Below are 23,246 nucleotides of genomic sequence, written 5' to 3'. Positions count from 1 at the left end.
CAGTACCACTACAAGTCGAGAAAAATATTTACCTCTTGGCGGTAGCACCATCAACCCCCGGGTATACCACAGCCAGTTTTTTGCAACTTACATGCCCACCCCATGTCCATGCTTCCGGATGAGTGTCGCCATTTATATGAGCTGTTTATCTTAATCCATTAATTAAATTACAATTAAAATCCATAGGCCTACTTCTATTTTAAAATATCAAATAAGCCTAAATGCAAAATGGGTAAACTGCCACACGTAACTTAGTCATTCAGAGCTCCACACAAACTAACCAAGAATAACCTTGTTTAACCCCTTTACACAAACAAGCGTTTTCTAATGGTCTCTTGACATTTATATGTAATAAAAATATAATCTAACATAAAAATGGCCAACTCCAGCATTAACCTCCCTTACAATGATGCACATTGCAGTAATTGATGTGTTCTAATATTTCTCAAAATTGAAGTAATATACGGTAACACAAGAGTCTTCGGGCAAGAGTGAGCTGATAGGTACAATCTGAGAGCTGGGAGCTGGGATGAGCGAGCTATGAGGTGCGAGCTCAGATCAGGAAACTGGGAGCTGGGAGCTCGGCTCTAGGTGCAAGCTGGGAGCTACAAGCTCACAGCTCACACTTGAGGATTGAACTCTTACTAAAATAATTTGTGGATTCTATTTTGTTTTCCCAACGTTCCACTGATGTAATAAAAAATAGATTCCACAAGCTCATTTAAAAGTGACAATGATCTCTTGATTATGCTGCTCTTTAATACGCTGTGCAGGTGTTCTTACCTGTGTGCTGAGCTCCTGGGCTGTTGAGTGAGGTCTGGCCCACTGTGCTGTACACATCTTGGTCTGGACAGGCCAGGTCAGAGTATATACCCTCTGAATCTTTGGAGACTAATGCTGCCATTTCTGACTGCTGCTAGTGCTCCGTCCAGTATTTCTTTTTATATATTTTCTGTCACTGTGGTCTGTGGTACTTGAGCAGAAAGAGGAAATCGCATTGAGAGATCAGGAAGCTGATCAGGGCTTGACATTAATACCCCCCCCCCCAACCCCCCCCCCCTTTCGCAAATGTGGGTAGAATTCAGCAATGGTGTGTAAATTGTTCACTTACTAGGCGCATTACCAGGTGACCTTCCAGTAGCTTTTATCCAAAGCCCTTTACAGTTGATGCCTCATATTCACCAGAGCAATTAGGGGTTAGGTGTCTTGCTCAGGGACACTTCGACATGCCCAGGGCGGGGGATTAAAACGGCAACCCTCTGACTGCCAGACAATTGCTCTTACCTCCTGAGCTATGTCGCCCCTCGCCCTAAAAAAATTAAATTTTTTAAATTTTCTATTAAAAAATTATTGTAGTTTACAAAAGCCATCTGAAATAGTTAAATCAATTTGTGGTGATACTACATGATACTACAACTCCCATGAATGATGGGTGCACTCTGTGTGCTCATTCCATTGGCCATCTACTTCACCCCTCTCTTGCTTCCTCAGTGGGAGAAGGTGAACTCAACTAAAACCAAACAGCCAAACATGGCACTGTATATCCAAATGTGTGTAGGCGATAGCTATACTCATTGCAGCTTCAAAGTATTTGTTTAGTGACACTCCACACCAGTGGAGAGCGATTCAAGTTCTCCAGTTCTCATTGGGAAACGGAGAGCTGACAATAATTGCAGCATCAGACACAGAAAACAACAATGGTTCAGTAAAGGAACATGAACGTTATGCAAATGAAAAAAATGCAAAAGATGGAAAAAAAGAAAAAAGTTCTAAAGAGATTGTGATTACAGCTGGTCTGATTATTCGTTTTACACAGGTTTATAGTCACAATATGAGAGCACTAATTAGAAATTTCCAGTTTTTCGTATTTTAGAATACACTCATGAGACATGATGAAATCACATATCAATCTGAACAATCTTTTCTGAGATTGTTTTCCATCTTGTTGATCCTGCGATAACACAGCCTTTCTCCTGCTCCAGATGTTACACATGATATAGCATAGAAAGCTATGCTACAGATCCGGGGCCAGGATTGAGTAGCAGCTTAGCATGTACAAGAAGTCGAAGTACCAGCTTTGTGAACACCAATGAACAACAAATAAAACAGCATCATGTAAACATCTGCGCATTTCTGAGAAAACAGAGTATTTCTAAAAATAAAAAAGATGTGATCTGATAATAACGAGGACCTTCTTTCAGTTGGTTTGTGTTTGCATTTTATCATGGTTTGCACTCTTCTTGAATATCTGTCTTCCATTGTTTCACATGTTTCATGATAATTTTTTAATCACACTAATCCGATCGTTGGTTTTTTCCATCTATTTTACACTCAGCCACAAGGTAGCGGTGTTACTTTTCAGTTTATGAGTACAAAAGAAAGAATGACAGAAATGGTAAAAATGATAAACATAATGGCATTTCTTCCTTTCTAAACGTGAACACTAGATGCATAAATAATATACTTTCACATATAATATTCACAATATTTTAACTAAAATTACAGTTTTTTGCAATTGCTAACAAGCGTTTAACTATACTTAAGATACTTTTTCTAAACTCTTGACACAGCAACACATCTACATCACACAATTAGCCAAATAGTTAATTTTCTGTCATGTTCTGTGGTTTGTCTGTGTTTCCCTTTTTGGGCCGCCAGATGGCGGCACTTCAGTTTTTAGTTTTGTCCTTTTACCCCGTCTAATTGTATTATTGTTTTCAATTATTCTATTATTGTTTTTGGGTTGTCTCGCTTTCCCTTCCCTCTCTGTGGCCTGATTGTTCATTGTGCCCTCCTGTGTCTCGTCAGTGTCGTGTCTATTTAAGTTCCCTTCTTCCATGACTCAGGTGCTGGATCCTTTTGTGTGTGCGTTACGGATTGTCTTTCGGTATGTGCGCCCTCGTGAACTTGTGACTCGGTGTTTTGCCCTCAGTGTTTTCTTCCCTGCCCGTGCCTGTTTTTGCATTGTTTTTGAATTTCTGCCTGAGTTCTGTTTTTTGCCTGGTTTTGTTTTTCTGGATCTTCCTTGTTTTGCGTTTCAAGAACTCTTGCTTAGTCCAGTTTTGAGACTTGCCCTGCGTGGCTGTGTTTTTTGTCTTTTGTTCTTATTAAAAGCTAAATTCTCAGTTTGGATTTTCCCCTTTGGTTTTTGAGTATTTTTCTCTGCGTTTGGGTCCATTCCCTCGCTCCCCAACCTGACAATTTTCTGCTCAAAAGCACATTATGTTCATTAAATACCAACCATACATTTAAAAATGTAAAGTAACTTTCTCTACATACACTAACACTATCAAAACACGGCAAACCCGACTCAACATCAAATCATTCTGTCAAAACACTAGCACATTTTCTATCCAAGAGGAACATCTAGTCAATCATAGCACAACGACTTTCAAAATACTAACAGTTGATGGCATTACAAAAACTGAATTACTTTTGATGTTTCAGTTGTACCTGCATACAATAGACAATATGAAATCCATTGTTTTTTATAATTTGGTTTCCTTTTACTGTGAACCACTCTACATTTTTTGGTTGAGTGTCGAATGTGTGCATTTGGCAATATACTATCTATAAAAGTGAATGAGTCCTCTTTACTTTATAGAATGTAGTAGAAAAAAATTGTAAGAGACAGAAATGCTACAGTAAAAGCTTTATTAGCAACATGAAATTGCTGCCAGTAATCAACAAAAAATCCAACATACATGGACTTTGGTTCCAAATGTGTAAAAATAAAAAACACAATTACAGTAAATCAGCCATTTCTCAATGTTTCAATGATCTGTTCATTCAAAAATGCTTACAGCTGTTTCAATATAGCTTTTGAGCTGCTGTTGTTGCAGACGTAGAGGCTTTATACTATATTTCAGGTTTTGAACATTAGGTTTTCATTTCTGGCATGCTGTGTGCAAGCATTTGTAAATAAGACAAGAAAGGTCCATAATTTTGGTATTGGGTAAGCTTGTATGTAAAGAAACTTTAAGCATTTTAGAAATGTGTTAATTGACTGCATATTCTGTGAAAGCAACATGAATTGTGTTAATGGTATGGTCCACAACAGACGGATGTTGTGCTAATTGTGTTTAGAGTTTTGAAAATGTGACTACAGATTGGACAAAAGGATGTGAGCGATTGTAAAAAACTGTAATATTACACATAAGTGTGCACCTGACATAACTATGAGGACAAAGTTAATATGTCAGAGTGGAAAAGTAATGCTGGTTAAGTGAAACAATACAAACCATCAATGAACTCATAACTTACCAGAGCATTCAGAATTTTTATCAATGTATACTGAATAAAAATTCAGTATACATTGATAAGAGAGAGAGAGAGAGTGTGTGTATGTGTGTGAATGTGTGTGTGCGTGTGTGTGTGCGCGCGTATACACACTGTGTTTAATTTATTAAATGTGTAATTTACTGTACATTTAGTAAAACTGTAACAGCATTCAAGGGGACTCACTTCTCTCGGGTTGATTTGGACTGTTTCATAACATCAAGCAACATCATGAGTTATATCACAGTTAGCCTAGGAGCCTACATAAGCATGTTTCATGCACCCTTTATAATGTTTAGCCATTAGCCAGGTGATATTGTTGGTTGTCACATTTGGCATAATGTCGTAAAAGATGTTTTGCCACCCTTTATGAAGCACAACATTTGTGTATGCATGAAGCCATTATGTCAAGTTTATGAAAGCATTATATATACTACGTAAAGCTTTTATTTTAACTTCCTTTAAAGTGTGAAAGTCACCACTTCTATGGAAAGTTGTGCTGGTTGCCAATAAAATTAGGAAACTGTAGCTGAACTGCACCACTTCTCGGATTATCCTGTAAAATCTGCTCATGTTGAAGTGATGTGGAACAAATGATTACAAAGAAAAAAAAAGCTGAAATTGAAGCAGAATATTTCAGCAGAAAACTAACATTCAGAATAACGAAAACTTTACTTGACACAGTTTAATACATTTTTAATACGTCTTCAAACATGCATGGAATATAATTTTTAGTACTTTATCAGTTTGGTATTTATGAGTATTAATGTAGCATTTACACACACTCTTAGCTTGTGGACTTGCTTCTGTGATACAGCCAGATTGAGATTAAGGTAATACAGGAACCACATAAGCCTAAATTCAATAAACATTAGTCCTTAAATTTGACTATCAATTGCAGCAAGGATTATAAAGCAAGGATATTACTTGTTAGTCAGAGTTGAGGATAAATGTTTATTGAATTTAAGCCATAGAGTCACATACCACTTGTTTACTTGTGGGTACATGTGGCTTATGTCTTTAGGACACAGCGTCTGTTTGGAGAGCCTTTATGAGATACTGAGTAAGTAGGTACTGAGAGCTCTTCCTATTAGCTCATACTTTCACACAATGAATAATTTTCACACATTTATCAAGCGACATACGAACAAAATTTCTCGTAATTCCTTCGTACCAACATTTGCACATGAAAACTGGGATTTATCAAAGTTTTCGGGAGTCCAACTTGTTCAGACGTGTGATGGAAATTTACGAAAACCTGAGACCACACGCAGAGTGTGTGTAAACTCCGCAGTTCGTCTTTTAACTTGAATTTTACACTTTTATTGATGAAATTGGTCATTAAATGGGCTTCTTTGTCCACGTATATTCTCATGAAATATTGAAATATCATAAAGAAAGATAAATTATAAAGAAACTAACATAAATTGGTTGCGAATACTATTTTAATTAAGTAAAACAAACATGTTTGAAATGAGTAATAGCATTACAAAGAGTTGCTATGATTTCATAATTGCAGTTTTGTTTTTTAAATAATTGATGAGAAATACTATTTAAATGGCCAAAATGCTGTTAAGTCCAAGCTTGCAATGGCGGACCTTGCACTATTAGAGGATTTGGCGAGAGCACTTCGGCGAGATCGCATTTTCAGAGACCGGTATGACTTTTTTGCTGAGGATGACGAGTGGCTCATGAGTCTGTTCCGATTCCCTAGAACCCTTCTAAATTGAGGCTGTGCAACGTCTTAGAGCCAGACTTAACGAGGCAAACAAGAAGATCTTATGCCATTCCAACACATGGGTTACCCGCTGAAGCAGTGGTTGATGACCCCACTGGCCGACCCCCTGTCACCGCGTGAGGTGTGCTACAATGAGGCGACCGCGAACGCGCTTCCAATTTACGACTGATTGGGATTTATCAACATACACACAGGGATACGACTGAAACTAAGTGCCTCCGAACGTTTGATAAATGCGGCGGCAGTTGTTCGTTTGTATAATTTTACGGGGAAACGTATGTGCATATTTACGAAATTATTGATAAATGAGGCCCAATGAACACATTTGCTTTTTTAGCAGTGACTGCTGTTCTCTATTTCAATTTAAATTTACAGTATCACAACAGCAAGATGAGGACCATTTCAAATGTATTGTTTTTGATTTTTTATACTTACAATATGTCCATAGAACCAATAATGTAATAGCTTAAATCTAGTCTGCATGTACAGTCATTTCAATGCATTTAATAAAGCTTAGTCTCACAGATACATTTCTAGTAAAGACAGCAGTATGTATATTCCATATATTCCCAACAAAATGGTAACATTGTGTTCTGCTTATTGGTCCTGTGTTTGACTGTCAAACCTGGCATGGTCAACGGCCTCTCACAAGATGAGAGAACCAAAAACATACAATGATAAAAAATGGTTTAGGGGAGCAGAGCATTAGTCTCACAGATGAAATAATGGTCATAAGAACAGTGAGAAGCATTCCATGCATTCACATTAGGGGCAATCATGGCACAACCAAATTAATTTTTACCATCTGACTTTCCTTTCCCCAAGGATCTGTAAAGGAAGCAAAAACACAGATGCTCTATTTCTCTGCTGTTTGCTACGGAGATACAGTGACTCCTTCTCATTCTCTGTCTATTGCCATCTATGAGAGAGTTCAGACAGCGGAAATATATCTTGTTGGAAGACAATTCTGGATTAACTGTACTCAGTAAATCAACCTCATCGTACAAACAGAACAATATTAAAGATAACCAGAAACATACCCAGTGACATATTTCACTGCAGTAACATAAACCTTAGACTGGCTACCATCAGAGGAGCATTCATATTTCTGATCTGCCAAGATGTTGTTTAAAATTATACATGATTGTACTGAGCTACAGCATGAGCCACACCCCACTGATAAATGCGATTCACCCATAGTGGTGATATTGAACACGTTAGATTGTAAGAACCAACACAAGATGAGATATTATTACATAATTACATTTACAGTGGCTTCTTATGAATGCATGTTGTCAGTTTTATCTCCACACAATCATTCACAATTATTTTACAGAGCCTTAACTGTTCCTATTCACTCTCTATAATCACCAGGTCAGCTCCCCATTTAACGCAGTCACTGCGACTGTCTTCCCAGCTCTTCATCTCATTAGAGAAGTAGTAACACTTTGAAGAGAACTGTGCCCAGCCCTGTAGACAGCGGTTAGACACATTGCCTGTACAGAATGAACAGGCAGCAGACTCTGAGAATTATCTTTTCATATGTAACAGTGTAAAAGTAAATGCTTTCCTGCAGATGGACAACAGAGTAGCACCACTCACTGTGAACTGGAGTGACAGTGCTGCTACAAAAAGAGGAGTTCCTTAATTACTTCATTGTACTTACTCTGTAGCTGGACTTTCTATGTATTCATGCTGTTGCAATTGCTTCTGAGCTCCTCCAGATCTCTCTCCAACATTGAATAGTTATCTGATAGATTTGCATCTAATACACAAGGGGAAATGCATTCCTTAGGATAAATAAGTATCGATTAAGGAGTTTTACAGAATTTCACCTCAGTATGATACAGACTACTGTGCTAACCTGTGGAAACAGAAGCTTAAGCCCATAGGTTGACCACATCATTTGTTAAGTTTGTGAACTGTGAATGAATAAATTTAGGCAAACTAGGAAAAAAGTTTTTAAAGAATTTTAATTTGTGTTGTTAAGTCAATGTATTAATTTACGCAGTTCTAGAGAATTATGGACAATCTTTTTGTTTGTTTGGGCTTTATAAGAATATTGCAGTATACATTTAACAATGTGAATGAAAATATATATATATATAGATGGGTGACAAATTCTATAAATTATGTAAGATTTTTATGTATGTAATTTTTTTCTAGGCAAATTTCAAAGTAAAAACTACAATGTTGAAAAAAAAATAATGATCAACAATGATCAGGGCATCAACATCACATATTAGCTCTTATGTAGTAACTAATTTATTACTTAAAAACATTTATTTTTCTTAAAATAGAATCTACATCAATAGCTGGGTGAAAACAGAGGGGATTGCCCAAAAGCCCAAAAGTTAATCCCATTATATGATATTCATTTGTAAAATGACAGAACAGATCTGTTTTTTACTTTAAAATGACATTTTACCAGGATCACAGTAAAGAGACACAGATAGTTACTCACAGAGGAGACACAGGACTACTGTGGCAGCCAATACGAGAGCACACAGCAGCCCCAGACTCACAGCAACCCGTCTGTAGGGATATGTGCTTTGCCCACTGTGCCCTGTGGTCAAGAAAACAGACAAGTTAAGCAGAATGTCTCATTTCTTTGATCTTTTATATTGTTGTTCTTGTCGCTAGTCTTTTTTATTTCAAACCAAACATACTGCAGTAAACTAAAGTTTTACAACAGCAAATAAAAATCCACTACTGCAATCTCTGATATTCGCCAATGTGACTAGAAAATATTCACTAAATAAAAGTACAGAGGCCCTCTCTCCTAAATAAATATAAGAGTGTTGGCCTACTCTATTTCTATCTTAATTTATGTAATGACATTATGTCAAAAAATAATCAATTCTTCAGAAGAAAAGCAAGTGTGCAGGATTAGATCCAATTTTCCAATTTTGTTGAGAGAACGTCTTTTAAGGCGTTTGCGACAGACCTGCTGAACCACAGTGGCACACAGTGTTGGAGGCGGTAGGGTTGATGGTTTTGACCTCAGAATAGATTACGTCTTCATCCGGAGTTGCTGAGAGAGGATGGGGGGTACATTTGTAACTTCAATTAATTTGGTTCATTTTTATATGCATGCAGGCACAAATATGTGGGGAGAAAGATCAAAAAAGTGCTCAAGTTGAAAACACTCAAAATCTTTCAACATTTATGGGGTGTTTATGCTGATCTGCAGAAAGAAAGGCAGATAATAGTGTGTATGGAAGGGGAAATAATGCAGGCACAATGTCCTCTGTCCATTCGGGAGGGGGCAGACAAGCACATGCAGTCAGCTACCCCTTATTTTCATTGTAGCCCAAGAGCATTTCTATGCCATGCATTTTTTGCACTGGAAGACTATGAAGCTGGCACAAACAGATTGCAAGTTCCTAACTGACCAGGGATGTCACTATTGAGCAATGAGCAGGGGGCACCTGTCCACAGAAACCCTTCCTCAGTCTGGGGGTGGCCGATTACTCATTCCCCATGGAACACACAAGCACAGTCAGAGCATTATCCAGATTGTGGGGCCCATCACTGCACTCAAAATGCCTGAGAGATTCAAACTTGTTGATGGACAGAGTCTCTTCCTCCTTTGTGTACAGATACATGATCAGGACACGCATTTAAATAATGAAATTAAAATAATATTTCAAAGGTGGTTTGTCTTCAATAAACCCAAGAATGTTTTTTAAATTTTGACATTTTTTTATTTTGGTTTCAGTAAAGCCATTTTTCAGGGCATTTTATGATTCACCACAAATGTCACTAAGCAGTGACCTTCCTGAAGTGTACAGTGCTTGTACCTGGTATTTTCTATTGCTCTAGTTTCACCCACAAACTGTTCATAAGTGTAATATGAAATTAACTTGTGATGAATGCTTAAAAAGGACCAATCACAATGGTACATTTCTGGCTCCTGGTTGGATAATGCCTGCTGTATAGGTGGAGCCCATTATTGGACGGTTGTAGTGTAGGTATAGCTCCTGATTGGAGGGCTGTAGTGTATGTATGGCCCATAATTGGAGGGCTTTAGTGTAGGTATGGCCCCTGATTGGAGGGCTATAGTGTTTATATAATGGTCTGGGAGCTGGATTATTAACCCACATGCAGAGGATTTGAGTCCTGATTGCAGTGCTGGCGTTTGAGGAAAAGACTTCAAATTAAATTATTTTAATCAAACTAGCCAGCTGCATGAATGGAATGTATGTAAAAAAAATGCAACTTGCAAGCTGCATTGGATAAGAGTGTCTGCTAAATGCCAAAATGTACATGCAAACGCTGGGAAGCTGTCACAGTTCCTGCTGGGCCTTGACAAAGGGCGGCAGCTCCTCAGCCCCAGATTCATTTTATTTTGTGTTAATTAGTACCAATTGTTGTACCAGTGATTTTTTGGTTTGAGCATGTGTTGTTTCATTTTCACAGTTTGTTTCATCTGTTAGTGTTAGGGTTTAAGTTCCTGGATTCTTGACTCTAATCAATTGGGTCATGTCGAAATCAATGTACTTGTCTACTATTGAGTATACCAGTCATACAAATTTGGATACAGCCTCAGTCTTTGAGATTGCCTTCTTGTGTTCCAGTGTTCCCCGAGCCCTGTGTTTCTAGTCCTCGTTCTCCTGCTTATGTATTTGCTCATTTGTTATTTAATATTTTTTAATATAAAAGCCCTGTGATTTTAGCTTGAAAACCTTGAGTGTTTTCTCTGCAACTCAGTACTGTGCCCCAGCTTGATAAGATGGAAATGCATTCAACGTTTCTTTGCCAGTCCTCATTTTGTCCCCCTTTAATGCTACACCTCTCAAACATAGGTATTCTGGTCTGGTCATACTGTTTTGATATTTTCAGCGCCTAAAAGCCATTGCACACCAGTTTGATGTGAAAATGCTTTGAAATAATAGCAGCTGGATTTTAACTTACTCGGAAGCTCCAGAGTTTCTGCCTCTACTACATGACCTGGCAGGCTATATCACACATTCACTACTCTCTATGTAATAAATTCTTCCTAAAGTCTGTATGAAATGTACCTTTCACTAACGTACCCTCATAGAGGGTAATGATTTCAAACAAAAGCTTGACGGACTCCGTAGTGGGTAGCAGTAATTGCTATGCACAGGAGTGCTCCAATTGGTGATTCAGTTAGCTTGTTCTGAGCCATCCTGCGGCTATCAGAAATAGTGGACCACAAAAAAAAGTGGAGAAAAAACGGGGAAAAATACAAACGAGCTGCTGATTATGCAATGAAAAGCAGTAAGCTTTAAATGTTTGGAATTAAAATCTAATTTTCAACCTGATCTTTGCATTGTTGTTTTTATGATCCCATTTTCACCACGATTTATGCATTAGACTATGTTCGCAACCAATTTTCACATGTTTTTTAATATTCAAAATAAACACAGATAAATTCTTGGATATTTATTTTTATTTAATAAAAACCGAAAACAATGAACCTTAGCTGCAAAGAGATAAGGAACAATAATACTGCCGTCCAAAGGCTAACCGCAGTAACTACATTTTTGGTCGAAATTGAGTTATAACTAAAAATGAACTTGATATCTGTTTTATCTTGTGACAAAGTTTCAGAGTTCAATTTTGCTTTGTTTTAGAGAAAAAACTGTATAAAAATTGCAGTAACTACAAAACCCGAATCAAAACCATGGCAGACCGCAGTAAGCAAAGTTACTGCGGTCTGCTTTGGGGTCCTACCGGCCGATTTCGCGCTCTACCCATTTAAAGCCGGACACCCACCGCACGCGTAGCGACCGCGAGCGCACTACGCGGGTACTACGCGCGTAACTGAAGCGTAGTTGAAGTACTGTTATTACAACGGCAGCGGGCGACGTCCTCTACACCAGATGCGAACGCATCGCAAACCGACGGCGAAACTTGTGCGACACAAGCGAACTGAAGCATAGTTTTTCGCTTTTGTTCTATTTTTCCGCTTTTCGCGCGTCATGATGACCTGTTTATACACAGAAATATGCTCTAAAATGCTAGGTATACATGCTCTGATTTATATTTCATCCTTATATTAGGCTATTGGGGGTGTGTCCCTAGTTCCCTACCATATATTTTATAAGCAGCTAAAAAATACAAGCCTTTTCGCTTTTGTAATGTCCTTGCAAGGGGAAAAAAAAGTGGAACCTGGGAAAAATGCAAACTTAGTTTCGCTATCTTATTTTAGAAAAACGTAGCCTATTGAATGATGTATAAGTGAATGCACCGAGCAGAGGTTTGTTGGCTCGAGTGTTGGAAGGTAGTTTTTAACCAACCATTGCTCAGCCTATTTGACTTCTCCGATGTCTTCGTTCGCCGTGCTTTCAAAAGGGGCTTGTTAATAAAAATCAGAGCTTTAAAAAAATCTGATTTAGTGGTCTTGCCGATGAAAATGCACCTATTTTATAAATGAAGTTGTAAGCAAGCCTTTATTGCACTTGTACTTCAAAGCTTCGAGTGTTCATGGCGTTGTGGTGTTCTTATCCCTTCAAGTTTAAACTGTTACGCTATCTTTTTGACGATTAACTGATTTTACTAAATCTGATCATATAAATGTTTTGACGTGAATAACAAGACGACATGAGAATTCCAAATCCATGATTATGGATTATTTATTATTATTATGATCATTACATATTCTTCATGAAGTTGGCAGGCTTGTTAACCAAGCAAACAAATTAATACAGTTTGAGATTGATTATTATGTAGGCTACATTGCGATTTAAGCTTACGGTAATTCTTTAAAGCGTTTACTTTCTCACGTATTTACATGAGTTAACAAAATATTACCAAATTAAGAAACTGAAAAAGGTCTCTCACCAAGTATTCACTTGACCCATAATCAACAGTCGTGAACAAACGTGAAATACACGATGTAATCCCACTGCAGACTGCGAGAGCTACTGGGAATATAGAGCTTTAAGCAAGCCTTTGCGCGACACAGACGGAACCCGTGTAGACACACGACGCGCCGCGCCGTGCTGCTTCGCCGTGCTGCTTACGCGCCGTTTACGCTACGCGTGCGGTGGGTGCCCGGCGTAAATTACCTCACGTGACTGCTTTGGGATTCTACCACCAGCCGATTTCACCCATCTAACCTCACACAATAAAGCTGTTTAAGATGGCAACTATCCAGGGGAAAGAGGATAGTGGAACTGGTGTTGAAAATAAAATACCCAGGTAGGCTAAGTAACGATGACATTAAGCGTTGAGAAACTAGCAATAACATTATAAAACACCTGTCAGCCTCGCTATATATGCTGACTGACAGGCGATGTTTAGTTAGCTAGCGTTATCTTACCTGCTCCCTGAAAGCTGTAACATTATCATCTGTAACTTCACATCATCACCGTTGCCATGTCATGAACTTCAAGATTGTTTACAATCTAGCCTACGCATTGTGGATATTCGCCATGAATACGAGTGCGGAGAAAGAAGTGCATGTATCCGCAAATAATGTTGATTAAAAATGTGCACAATTTCGTACTGCAAATTAAAACGAATGTAGGCTATAAGGCCTAGGCTACTCGCTAAAACTGCCTATTTGGGGAGAGCTGGCTATATATGATAGTATTGAGTAGCCTATTTTGTGGATTAATTGTATTGATGCTCAAGGAAAATCAGGGAAGTTTCTGCCACTGCTTAGTGATTAAAACGGATTTTTCTAAATCGCATTTATCATTTAATCTCCCTAACACAATGCGAAGAAGCTGTGTGACACTTTCCAATTGATTAGTCAGATCGTTTGCTAATCATGCTTGCTAATCACTGAAAATTAATTAAAACAGTTTGAGATCAATGATTAGTTTAAAGGAAAGTTTTGCGCATTAAAACATGTAATATAATAAACAAATTTTACTGTGATTCAGTGTAGCCTTGTATTTATTCATTGTGTGAAATAGTAAAGACAAGGATAATCAAAATTATTAATGCGATTGTCATCAAGGCAACAACAGTGGTGGCGGAAGAAATTGAAAGATGATGATGCAAAGTTTAATTGATAGGAAAATAATTATCTAGATAGGTGAATAAGTAAAAAAGTGAAATGAAATGATATTAAGACTAAAATATGACGTCTAAAATTCTCAATTTGTCCAGACTTAATTAAACATGCACAAATCCATAAGTAGAGTTGTTAAATATTGTTAAATACAATTATAACAAAATCAGTGTCAAAATAGTTTCTGTTCACTGAAAACACAAATATAAAACCTGAGAACATTGTAGTTACTGCAATTTGCCTTTGCATTGCTCTTAGAACCATTTAAAGCAGTGTAAAGGCAGAGTGCAGTAACTACATTTTTGGGGTCAAAGGTCAAATCAGCCATCATGGTTTTTGGGCATAAAAATTACCTCATGAATACATGTACAATTAGTGCAATATCACTGATATACCTATAACCCATTTGGCTGGCCAGTTAAAATACTTTAAAGCCATTTTTCTCAGTTTTACCCTTTGCGTAGTTACTGCAGTTAGGCTTTGTAGGGCAGAATAGTTATTTCTCCATGGGAATTAATTAAATATGGGATGTTAATATTTGGCAGCATGCCTGCTCTATATGTCGAGCAGCCAGAAAAACACTAAAAGGCACTAAACATAAAGAAATACACTCTAAATAAGTCATCTTTGTGATCTTCCACAAAAACGAAGTCTGTTATATTCATCCACACTCAAACAGGGCCAAGTTATTGTGTCCCTCAAGGATCTATAATTGGACCCTTGTTATTCCTTATTTATATTAATGACTTTACTGCTGTGTCTTACATACCCATTTGATTTTATCTCACAAAAACTTTGATTCACTAATTATGAGGCCAATTGTGGCGTGGTAAAATTTTCTGAATGGTCCAGACAAATAAGTTATGTTTAAATATTTTTTAAAATCAAACTTTATTATATTAATGGGTAAGAATAAAACATACTGCAGATCAAGTGCTATGGTTTAAATTGGTGGGGATTACACAATCCAGGATTCATCCACTAAATTGCTTGCAGTTTATGGCTTATGAAAACTTAACATAATTAATATTGTTAATATTAATATTGTATCTCACATCTAATGTGCTGGAGTGCTAAGCCAAAACAAAAAAAAGAAATGTGTCACTGTCCACATAATTTATATTAAACAAAAGAGTGAGAAGGAGAATGAAGGAGAGAAAGATTGAAACGTATTGATAGAACATAAAACATTAACAATAGCATTAAATAATCCAGAATTTACATTCAGAAAACAGAGTAACTCACCTGCAATCCCCTGCCTACAGTTCTTCTTGAACTTTATAGATGAATAAAGTACCTCACTCATTGCGGCTAATGAAACACTTTAACCCTTGAGAGAGAAGAAGAAGAAGAAGAAGAGACGCAGAACTAGCAGGAGAATGCAGAAATTCAGATATTTGGTTAATATTTTGTCATTTAACATGCAGATATCTGCTCCCTCTCCCTCTCTCTGTCCGTCTGTCTCTGCCTCGGTCTCTCTCTTTTTGCTCTCTTTCTTTCTATATACAGGAAGAACAGATAACCATTTCTATAAATAGCTCATACAATAGCTCATTTTGCTACAGTAGGAAAATATTATAAAATATTACAAAGGCGGGATAAATAACCATTTCTGGATTTCATGCCAGCATCTCATAATTATTTGAATGGCTCAATTATTTGTATTTATGTTTGGTTACTGAGCTACTGGATGATGAAGACTGTTCTTGTGTCTTTTTATGTCACTATATGAAGCTTTTTTATCATGGTCTAATCCAATGGTTCCCAACCTTGGTGCTGGGGTGCCTGCTTGCATACTGGTTTTCACTCAATCGCAGTTGCAATCCCAGAATTGTAACAAGCCGTAAATGTTCTTTAATTAGATGTAGTTCATGTTTAGACTGAATATTTACCCTCAAGACATATTTTGTCAGACATAGTTCTTCCTGTCATGTAGAATAAACATCTCATGTTCACATTGTGCTTATTATAGCAATTAATTACATAAAAATACACTCTCAGAAATAAAGGTACACAAGGGTACTAATTCTGGACAAGTACAAAACTGTACCTCTAAAGGTACTAGTGACAAGTGATTTTACCTTTCTAGGTACTGAATGGTACCTTCATTCTGGTAAAGGTACAGTTCTGTACCTTCAATGGGATCCAACCAGAGTCGCCTGTGTGACGTCAGTCAGTTGGCACCTGGGCCACACCAACTATAACACTTCCTATTTACTGAATAAAAAACGGTTGTTATGAAAGTAACGTTATGTACATACTCATTCATTGTCTAACATTAGGCTAACTTAAGCTGTCTTTACACTGCTGAGCCGGGTTAAAATGCTGTAGCAGACCTGGGGTAGAATTAGTGATGATCAATTTCCACAAACATTCTTTATCTACCTTTTGCCCGTTATGAACATCTTTACACTGCAGAGAAGAATCCGTGGGATTCGCTGTGGCTTGTGCAATCATGTATCTCGTGCACTGCACAATAAACATGGTCTTTCTCGTGAATGATTGTTCGTGATATTTTTGGAACAACTGCCTTGCAAAAGGTTACCCCTGGTGTTTCTGGTTTAGCTAGCTAAACTGTTCGAGAATAAAGCTGAGCTAGGTGTTAAATTAGCAATCAGAACAAGAAGAATAAAACAAAAACAAAGGAGATTTCATCAAAAAAGGGAATCAAGGCTGGAGGAACATCATATGAGGAAGCGTAATAAAATAATAACAACGCTACTCCATACTGCCGTATTTTTTTATTCAGTTTTCTCCGGCTTGACATCTTTACACAGAAATTAGACCCGGCTGTGCTCCACCAATACCCCGGGGTTAATTCTCTGTGTACAGACGGCTTTATTCCGATCATTATAATATATTGATGAACTTGATGGCAATGTAAATAACAATAATGCTAAGGCCAGTTCAGATCAATGATTCGCAACAAGACAAAGCGGTTTTAGAATGTTGCAGCAAAAACTGCAGCGGTGTGAACTGGTTAGTTGCAGAGCATCTGAAGCCTTTGCCTGGGGTCTCAAAAGACCCACTTTGTCAAATCGCCAAGTGCAGTTTTAGAACATTTACAATCAGACGTCTTGGAATTTTGCAAGTTGCATCCAGTCTTGTTGCGAATCACTGATCTGAACTGGCCTTTAGTTAGCTAAATTGCAAGGCAACAAGGTAGTGTTGCATTCGAGAGACGCTTTGCGAGGTGGGTACCGGTCGGTAGCAGTAGCTAGCATTTTTTCTAATTGTTAGCTGACATTAGATTCTGTTAATTACATTAGCTTGCTAGTTAACGCAATGTTACCTGATGTGAGAGATGGGTATGGTGCGCAATGTTGTCTAAACTAATGTTGCTTTTCTTGATATGGTCCGGCAGCAGTTAGCTGTGCAAATAGCAATGTAATTTAGTAACGTTACATTGTCATCAAATGTAATACGAAATCTACATCAACAAATAATAGGACCTCTCATGTTACACAAAACTTTTTAGGGTTCCATAACCGCCCCCCCCCCCCCCCCCCCCACAAGTGGGTTGAAGAGCGAGCATGTTGCGTTAGCTTCGCTTACCCTCTCTGGCGGACCAACCACTGATGGGTGATGGAAAACGTGTCACTAACTGTGCGCCGCTTGTGATTTTTTCCCGGGAATTTCGCCACAGACACCCAGTTCTTTAATCATTATTTATAATAATAATATAAGTTAATATAATAATAGGCTCAATCACCATTGTGTTACCTAATACGGCGATAGATAGTGACTTAACAGACATTTATTTCAATGAAAATCTTATAATTTTTCTTTAAATTTATTAACACAATGCTGGTTTGGCTTGCTATTTGCTTTGACTTTGAATTCATAATTCAATTATTTTTAGTGGCCACCTTGTCCACACTATAATATAAGGGCCTTATTTATTCAACTCAGTCCTTATTTTGATCAGTTAAATTACTTTGTTTCCTTGTTTAAATTGTTTGCAATACAGTACAAAATGCACAAAATGTAATCATGGGACATTTATTGTACACATATGCATAGCTATTTCTGACATAATGCAGCTTAAGAGGGCTAATAATCCATCTAAACATGAAAAGCACCTAATTAATAAATCAGGCTCTCCTTGTCAGTGGGACTTTAAACCTGTGGCCTAACGGCTGTAAATTCAAAGATGTTGTACTGTAGATGAGCCTTGTCTTTATATCTATGATTCAAAGACGACTGTTTAGGTATCTAGCCGTGGTCCTACACTAATGCTTTGCTTTTTTGGTTAACAATATCTTTTATAATACCGTACATGGCTCACTGTCATGCACAATCTGAATGTTAGAGTTGGTATTGTTTTGCAGCCAACAGGAAGAAAGCAGAGTGGAGGGGAACTGGGGGGCAGCCTCCCCCAGACTACACCTCTGCAGAGGAGCTGGCCCTCTCCAACCACGAAGCTCAGCCCTTAATGGAGGGGATCCAAGAGGGGGTGTGCTCCGACCCTGGTGCTGGCAGCTCCAAACAGGGTGTGACTGAGGTGATGCTCACCACCTTGGATACTGGACTGGTACATGCTAAAGTTATTCCTCCCTCATTTACAGTCCAAGGGAATACTGTGGTGTTTAAAAGCCTAGCTCAAATACCATGACATCTGCAGAAAGAGGTACCTGTTCAAGGAGATGGTTATGTACTCTCAACACACCATTGTTTTCTGGCCATATAATGAATTTACTTAATGCAGAACACTCAAATCTGTTCTCAAGTGGAGGTTAATAACAAGTGATGCAGTGTGCCAGGGAACACCACAAACGCATGAAGTAGTTCTCTAAGGCCAAATGGCAACGCAGTCTATTTGTTTGCTGATTTTTTTTTTTGAATCACCAACAGCCTACATGTGTGAGCCATATGAGCCAGTGGCAAAGAAGCACAGAGTTTTGTGGCACTGTAAGGGTGAAGTCTCTTGGCATGGGCCACATACAGGTTGAGAAGCCTGCACAGATACATGATTCTGTTTGCAGAGAATCGGTATCATTCAATTATGAAATCATTTTCATAATTTGTGTTTGAGTACTAAGGTGAAGGAGTGGGTTGTCAAGACAAGGGGATTGGTGATATCTGCACATAAGAGGACCTAGCATAATTCCAGACACAATTGAGTAGAAAGAGCCACAAAAAAAAGAAAAAAGCTAAATTCAAGAGACGTGGCACTTCCTTGACCTATGACGGAAGGCTTCTTTTTGTGGGACATTGCCTTTCACTATGCTTATTTTGGACGAAGTGCACACAGCACTGGGCAGGGCAGCAGGGTTAACACAAGCTTAAGGAATGTAATGAAAGAGCAGACAATCACCCAATCTATGTCAAAAAGCGCTGATGACAAAACCCATCTATTGAGAGGGTCTGCTCATAGGAGATTATTAGTCATGATGAAGATTCAGCGTGAATGGCTTCAAGTAGCTCAGCGATGAAGCTGTGCTCCTGGGGCTTAGCCAGCCAAGTCAGGCAGATGAGCAATTCTATTTTTGTATTGTGGTAAACAGCCACACTTTTTTGGGGGGGGGGGAAATATTCTCATGAATTGGGCTATTCTAATGCAGATACCCGCATGTTCATTGGTCAAATGCAGAAAGCCTGGGTGTTTTAGCACAGGTTTCAGAAGGGTCATTTGATGTCACGGAAATGGCACGCCCAATCGTTTGAAACAGATGTGACAGACCAGTCAGATTGTGTTAGATTGTGAACAGATAAAAGCAGTACACTTGTTTTCCCATCTGTGTTTTATTTTAGGTGTTGCTTTGTTGCCCACAAGTTGTAAAAAACAAAGTGTGAACTCTGTTTTGTTCACACTTTCTTCTGGTCAGTTTGTATACTGAAATAATGTGGCAGACAGATGGAGCAATCACACAGTTTCTACGTGACACTTAAAGCTATACATGCAAAAGTAAAGGTGAACCCTTTCAGCACAGTCAAGCACAATATTTATTTTCACAGTGTGCGTTATGCTCACATGAAATTCCTGGCTTATTTCCTAGCATTGTTCAGTAGCTGTGTTTAATCTATTGCTCTGATAGCAATGAGTTTATAAGTCTCTCATCCCCCATTAGCATAGCTGTTCCTGAGCACACAGTCTATTTTTTACATTGCAACATTATCACTAAGCAGATGTTCTTATTAAGACCTAAAACAACTACTGATGTGTAGCAGAGCATCAGTCTCACAGATAAACCAGTGGTACGAATAGCAGTGTGTGTCCATCCATGCATTCTCACCAGGCACAGTAACTGCACGATCTGCATCTTGGTACTGTGTCCGACTGTCAAACCAGAAATGATCACCTGGCTGTCCACATCTCCAGAATCTGTAAGAGAAGCAGAGAGACTCGGATCAAATCCAGATCATGCCAGTGCCAACTGTGGCCCTTTAGCTCCAAAGGGTGACACAATGGGCAACTCTGCAAAGCCCTATGGAGCTACCAATCCGGGCGAGTTCAATCACGTAGGGGTCTGTGTTTCATTGCTTTTTAGCAGCCCACTCTGATTCACTGGATGCATGTGGACTGCATGCCCAAGCAGCATATAAAAGGTCTTCCTCCAGTTGCACTACGTGAGCTAAGTAGCACTGTGGTCTACAGTGTGAGAAGCAGGCTGGTGATGCCACATGTCTCAGAGGAGAATTGTGTGTCTACACTCTGCTTAATCAGCAGAAGGGACTGTGTATGAATATAGCTGTTAATTGGACATTCCATATTAGGAAGATTAGCCATGTTCAACATTTGGTGTCTTAACTTTGATCCCTTCGCGGAAGCCCCTTGGTGGACAAGACGCTGACGTTTTGAGATTGCTCAACTCAAAGCTGTAGGTGAACTATGTGTTTACATGAGGTCCGATGGTATAATGATTGAAGTTTGTAAAGACGGTTTGTTGTTATTTCTGTGGGAAGCCCTGAAAAGCACCTAACAGTGTAGTATACATGCGGTGTACACCCCGCCAACAATTCAACTGGCAGATAACATCATCCATCCCAGCATTATTGTTCTGATTATTATTCTCATAGTTCCAGGGGAAAAGCCAAGGTTGTCAACACCATTCAAAACATTTTTAAAATAGTTTGTTAGAGGATATAATTCATCTACAGTATTTAGACCATTGTACACCTGGTACAAATAGCGTCTTTCTATGGTAAAGCTGTGAGCGAATATTTAGCTTATAGGGATCAGTAAAAATATTCAAATAGTCACTCCCATGTGCACAATAGTTAGTGTTGTGCAGCGATTTTATTTGTATTTATTTAGCATGAATGAATGTTGAAAGTGTAATAAATCTAGATGGTATGTGCTCAGTGAGTATAATTCTCATGCTGCCACCTGGCGGCCTTTTAACACCATTATTAAAACTTAGAACTTGCATGTTAATAGAGCGTCAATCTTAATAATTAAATATAGGCTACTACAAGCAATTTAACTGTATATTTGATACTTTCATTGTACTTTGATATATGTTTTCTGTCTCCAAATTGTGATTACACTGAGTGTGCATTACAAGCTATAATAATCTAACTTTTAGCTTTTCTTGAAGTGCTCCAACACCTGGAGGTCTCATAGGAATATTTTATTTTAACAGGCACAATCAATTGATTATTTTATCTTATCATTCACATCACTAATCATTGCCGGAGTCAAATGTCACAATCTCAGTACTGTAGGATGTTCCGTTTCATACAGGTTGGTGCTTTGTTTTTGCTGTAAGTGCTATTGCTGCCCCTTCAGTCAAACGCAAATGTACATTTTCATTTCTTAATGGGAAATATAAGTTAGCAGTAACAACCTCGCTTAATTTTTAAGGAAAGAATAAAGTGATGGGATAATGTAGTTGTTTGAATAAAACATTGAGACTCATGACATGAAGTATAAGTGAACAAAGACTATGTATAGTTTTCATCTTCATATTTCAGTGTATTTCATTTACACAGAATGATTTGCCAGTGTATCATACTATAAACACACAGATATTGTATTTCATACTCACAGAGGACACACACGACTAATGTGGCAGCCAATAAAAGAGCACACAGCAGCCCCAGACACACTGCAGCCAGTCTGTAGGGAAGTGAGCTTTGTCCACTTTTCTCTTTGGCCAGAAGCATTAGCAAAACAAAACAATTAAACTGTCATTATTACTGCCTGAACAAGCCACAGCAACAGAAATGTCACACAGAAGTGTTCATTTGAAGAAGTGCAGTGTTCTTATACATGCAGCTGGCCAGCAGGTATCTGTTGTAATATCTGCCCCCTTGTGTTTTAATTTGAGCACTGGATTGCTGCTTATGAACCCTATGTTCCTCGTTGTAAAATGATACACAAGCTCCATGTATTGACAGGACCGCTCTTCTCTGCTCAGGCGCCTCGCTATTGTGGAGGGGGCCTGAGGCTTGCAGCTGAGCAGCTTCCTGTCTAGCGCAGTGGTGCACAAACATGTGCTGGGTTTCATTATAACCCCAACCCTGACACTAACCCTGTGCTGGGTTTCATTACAACCCAACCCTAACCCTGAGCTGGGATTCATTATAACCCCAACCCTGACACTAACCCTGTGCTGGGTTTCATTACAACCCAACCCTAACCCTGAGCTGGGTTTCATTACAACCCAACCCCAGCCCCAGCCTGGCCCTGTTCTGGGTCTGCAAACCAGACTGGTGACATGCTTTTTTCTCAGTTGGACTTGTGTAATGTCCATTAAGCAATGATTACTCATTTTTATATTATTTTAATGTCTTCATGACAGTTATACGTGCTATGAAGAATAAATGTCCTATATTCACATTCCAGGGCTTTTAATGAGGTAGATCATCTCGTGATTTCATTGTCATTAATGTGATGCATTGGCACAATAGATGAGTAAAATCACTGTGGCCTCAACTGTTGAAAGTGTACTGATCACTGAAACATGGCCATGTGAGGAAAATGGAGATTTCAAAAGACAAAGATAGTGGAAATCAGGCAAATCTACAATTTATTGAACAGGTTTTTTTGATTCATTTATTTGAACTAAAAGAGGAAAAAGATTAAGATATGCAGTGCTTACTACTTATAATAGCCTTACTACATACTACAGCATACAAAAATGCATATTTTTCGTAACTCATTAGGCTACTATAGCTGGACAAGACTTATCCATTTTTCCCATGATTATATGCATTATCAAATAAATGATGAGATTAGAAAGTGGCTCCACTGCTTTTAAACATATTTAACCGCAGTCCATCATACTAGTC

The 23,246-nt window shown here is 38.3% G+C and overlaps 1 long non-coding RNA gene across 1 annotated transcript; it reads right to left on the bottom strand.

Annotated features, from left to right (window-relative positions):
* Nucleotides 1-5,649: 5,649 nt before the first annotated feature.
* LOC118221898 lies at nt 5,650-7,769 on the bottom strand. Its single transcript, XR_004764207.1, has 2 exons — nt 7,683-7,769; nt 5,650-7,512 (listed from the first exon to the last, which is right to left on the bottom strand). It is a non-coding gene; the product is annotated as an uncharacterized LOC118221898 (long non-coding RNA).
* Nucleotides 7,770-23,246: the final 15,477 nt, after the last annotated feature.

The sequence above is a fragment of the Anguilla anguilla genome, chromosome 2, assembly GCF_013347855.1.
Source record: "Anguilla anguilla isolate fAngAng1 chromosome 2, fAngAng1.pri, whole genome shotgun sequence".
Classification (NCBI taxonomy): domain Eukaryota; kingdom Metazoa; phylum Chordata; class Actinopteri; order Anguilliformes; family Anguillidae; genus Anguilla; species Anguilla anguilla.
Note: the sequence above shows the minus strand (reverse complement) of the source record. Positions and strands in the feature narration are given on the sequence as shown.